This window comes from Benincasa hispida, chromosome 9 (assembly GCF_009727055.1).
Source record: "Benincasa hispida cultivar B227 chromosome 9, ASM972705v1, whole genome shotgun sequence".
Lineage (NCBI taxonomy): Eukaryota > Viridiplantae > Streptophyta > Magnoliopsida > Cucurbitales > Cucurbitaceae > Benincasa > Benincasa hispida.
The window spans coordinates 49422702-49427636 of record NC_052357.1 but is presented as its reverse complement, the minus strand read 5'-3'; positions in this window follow the sequence as shown (position 1 = coordinate 49427636).

Genomic DNA, 4935 nt, shown 5'->3' with positions numbered 1-4935 from the left:
ATAACAATTATTATTGTATAATCTCAGGGAAATTCTTATAAATAGAAAAATCTAAAAAATATTTATATTTTTAATAAAAAATTCTAAAAGTGTCAGTGTTTTTGAAACTTTTTGCGACATTTTTGGAACTTTTTAGCAAAAAGTGTAAATATTTTAAGATATTTTTTATATTTAAAAGACCCCTAATCTTAAACCTTCTCCATTGTAATTTTTACACAAAAAATCACCTTTTTAAGCTATATATTTCATATGTCCTTATTTCATTAAATTTTTTTTTCTATTAATTTAATACACTTGATACACCTGATATGCGTGATACCCCTTAATACACTACTGATGTACCCTTGATACACTCACACTTATACCTTTGATACACTTGATACATTACTAATATACATCTAATAAACTTGATACACTGCTAATATACTACTGATGTACGTTTGATACACCACTGATGTACAATTGATATACTTGAAAAAAACTACTATAATTTATATATGTTTAGATTTTGTTTATTAGTTGTCCTTATTTGTAGGCTACCCCAAGGAAACGAGAGGTGGGTACTTCTTTGATCTAAGTGAGAATAAATTGTTTGTGTCAACAAATGTTACCTTCTTGGAAGAAAACCACATTAAGGATCATAAATCACGAAGTAAAATTGCTTTGAGTGAAATTTCTAATGTATTTACTGAGACTTCAACAAGGGTTGTTGAAGAGGTTGATACATCAACAAGAGTTGTTGATGTGAGTTCATCTAGTCTTACACATCCATCTCAAGTGTTGAGATTGCCTCGACGTAGTGGGAGGGTTATGAACCCACCTATACGCTACATGGGTTTAACAGAAGCCCAAGACATCATAGATGATGATGGTGTTGAGGATCCATTTTCTTATAAACAAACAATAAAAGATGTTGACAAGGATGAATGGATTAAAGATCATATCCATAATTGTTATTTTATGAGCATACACCCAATCCAATAAACTAAGATCCTAGGTTATTTTATGTAATTTAAACAAGTATGTAGAGACATATAGGTGGATCTTGTTTAAATAATAACCTAAATAGTCTGTAGTAGATGGATAAGGTTGATACCTTATCCATAGTGACACTATGGATATGACTCGCTTTCTAGATGTTACAAATGTTGTAAAGTGCTACAAATGATCTGATCATGATCATTCATGTAGAGGCATATGAGCGGGGATATCCTATACAAAGAGTTTGTTAAGACCGGAACACGAAATGGCTAGTCTTATTATATAATACCGTTAATAATAGAGACTTACATTTCATCAAGATGACCATAGGTGACATGACCTAAACCCTGAGCTATGAAGTTGGTCCTTTGATTTGTATGGGTGAGAGTGACCAGATTCTCAACTCAATATCCTTACCATTTTGGGGATTCGTCTGATTGGGGAGCTAGAAACACAACTACACAAGACGAAATTCACTCCTTCATTGATGTCAAGGTAAATAGATAAATTGTTCCCATAAGGGCTTACTCCGGGGCTTGAACAATGTGGCCACACCTTCTCTTAGTCCGAGAGGGACTTGGTCATAGTTTGACTATGACTTATTGTACATTAGAGGGATCAGTGGTACTTAAGAAGTTAGATGTAACTACAGGGGCAAAACGATAATTTTGGGTCAGCTGTACTTACGAGCAATTTGTGAAAGGTCATCGCATTGTTGACTGGTTATATTCAATGAACACAGAAATATATCTATAGTGCGAAGAGTGTAGTTATCGGTCTTTAGGGGAGTGACCGACAGTTAGTAGATGTTGGGTAATTTAATTAAAGAATTTAATTAATTATCCAAGTACCATTAAAGCTTCAATCTCCAGGTTCATAAAGTCTCTTCTGTAGCTCAACAGGGATTATTGAGAATTAATTTTGGATTAATTTGAATTGGTTAAATTAATTGAGGGAATTAATTATATGTGATATAATTAATATAATGTATTAGATACATTATAATATTAAGTTTAATTCGAGAGAAATTAAATATTTTGAATATGATTCAAATACTATTTATATGGATGTGATTCATATAACTGAATTTAGGATAAATGTGACTTATATTAAGTATCATAAGTAATTGAGAGAAATAAAATTATAGATTATATTGTATTTGATACATTTTAAAAACTATAGGTTATATGTTATATTTAATATAATATATAGTGTATATATATAATTAATTTAATTAGATTAAATTAAATTTTAATTTAATTAAAGGGAGGAAGTTACAAATTCCTCCTCTTAATTCTATCAAAATCAATCGTGGGGAAGAGTTGGTTGACGTTTCATTTTTATCTTCTTCCTTTGTTTTTACAGAGAAGTTTTTCCCTGGCTTTTTCCCGAGGAAAATTACAGAGAAGAAAATAGTTTTCTTCACCCTTCTCTTTTTTCCTCCCTCTCTCAAATTCAAGAAAAGTTGCAAAGCGCACAACTTTTGCTTGAATTCTCAAACCTAAGAGAATACAAAAGGTTCTCTAGTGGTAGTGGCCATTTGGGATTTCGTATTTTGGAGATCGAGATCCAGATCGAAGAGTTTATGATCGGATCGAGGAATTACGCAAAGAAGATTGGCTTCAAGGGTAAATGAAATTTCTTCCCTTCTTCCTATCCTCAAAAAGCTTGTTGTAATTTTAGTTTGTCAATGCATAATTCTATCTTTCTGTTCTATAATTTAAAATTCTGTGAAAACAAAAAATTGGGAATGATCCTCACTTCCACTGCTGAATCTTCACTAGTTCCCTTCACAATCAACATTCAATTAATAACTTATTTTAAAGTAAAACGAGTGTATATCATTGACAAGGTCAAGTATGGATAAAAGCCTATTAACAATATATCATATACAAGACATGAGTGTATCAGACAATACTAGAAAGTTAAAAAATTCCAAAACTGAAATCTATAACTATTATAATTAATGGTTCAAGTCATCTCATCTTTGGTGTTTTTTGTGCTATTTGGATCACATTATCCCCACCAAGGTTTTAGAATGGGCGAACAAAAAATAGTTTTTTTTTTTAAATAGTTGTGGTTCAAAAATTACCTAAAAGCAATGTTTTTTTCTTTAAAAAAATGTCTAAATCTACTTTTAGGAAGATTTATTAGTTTTTCTGTGACAAAAATACCATAATTTATTATTTTACTATTTATCCCTCAATTACTTCCGTTCTTATAAATAAGGACAACTAATAAACAAAATTTAAACATATATAAATAAAAGCAGTTTTTTTTCAAGTGTATCAAATGTACATCAGTAGTATATCAGCAGTGTATCAAGTGTATTAGATGTATATTGGTAATATATCAAGTGTATCAAACATATAAGTATGAGTGTATCAAGGATACATCAATAGTATATTAAGGGGTATCAAGCGTATTAAATGTATCAAGTGTATTAAATTAATAGAAAAAAAATTAATGAAATAAGGACATTTATGAAATATATAGCTTAAAAAGGTAATTTTTTGTGTAAAAATTACAATGGAGAGGGTTTAAGATTAGGGGTCTTTTAAATATAAAAAATATTTTAAAATATTTACACTTTTTGTTAAAAGGTTTCAAAAGTGCTGCAAAAAGTTTCAAAAGTATCGATATTTTTAGAACTTTTTATTAAAAATATAAATATTTTTTAGATTTTTCTATTTATAAGAATTTCTCAGAGATTATACAATAATAATTTGAATTAGAGAATGAATTAGGGATTTAGATTGATTTTGGTCTCGTATGTGGGCAAGATGCACCTAATTAAAATAATTGGTGAAAATGGAAAAGTGAGTACTATTTTTGACATTACTCCATTAATTACTTAGATATGGTGGGAAGGAGCTTGTAATCATAATCTTGTGGATGTGGTTTTTCAAAATTGAAAATTCCTATCCCCTCATCTTAACGACATTTTACCAAACCAAACATACTTGAATGCGACTAAACTAAACAAGCGAGACTAAATTGACTACTTTATATCTAGTACTTGATGACTAAATTGACTTATTTATATCTAGTACTTGATTATGGATAAAACTTAATGTCGGGTTGAATTAACTCGAGAAAAAAGTATTTTTTAAAAGATTTATTTTTATTTAAAATTAAAATACACTTGAAAAACTATTTTGAATATTTATCAAATACTCTAATTTCTTTCGAGATACTTATTTTTTAAATTAAACACTTAAAAATATATTCTAAATACATCCTTAAATAAGTGGGTCTAAATTTAGTTAACTTTTTTTATGTATACAAAGAGAAATTGTGTTAAATGAACTCCATTTAGGGAATATTCTCTTTTTTTATTATTATCATCTTAAGAATGTTTAATGGCAAAGGATAAATCAATTTTCTTAGAATCTCACATCTTTGAAACACTAAACAAAAATGAAAATTCTTTATTAAACACTTCCATAATATGAAAAAGAAGGATATTGATGTTATTAACCCTTAGAAAAGGGTTTGGAGTAACAAATTAGTTATTATAGTTCTAAATTATTATAGTTAATAATTTGTATTTGGAATATAGATTATTTTAGTTTGAATTATAATAATATATATTTGAGGTATAAACTATTTTAATTTGAGAAAAAATGATAATCATGGTAGAAAATAACAAAAAATAATAATGAATATAAAATAGTAAAATCCATAATAAATAATAAATATTGTAGCAAATGAGAAAATATTTTTTAAATAATGTTATTTTAATAATTATTAACAAAAATAGGGTTGGGTTGAAACTATTATCAAAAATAGGTTTTTAAATCGTGTATGGGGTACACAATTAGTAATTGTGTACCCATTACACGACTTCCTTCAGAGCACGTGAAGTGGCAGTGACTTGGCACACGCAGATTGCCACATGGGAAGTCATACAACGTTGACCAGATAATCATGGACAGGGTCCACGATTACCCT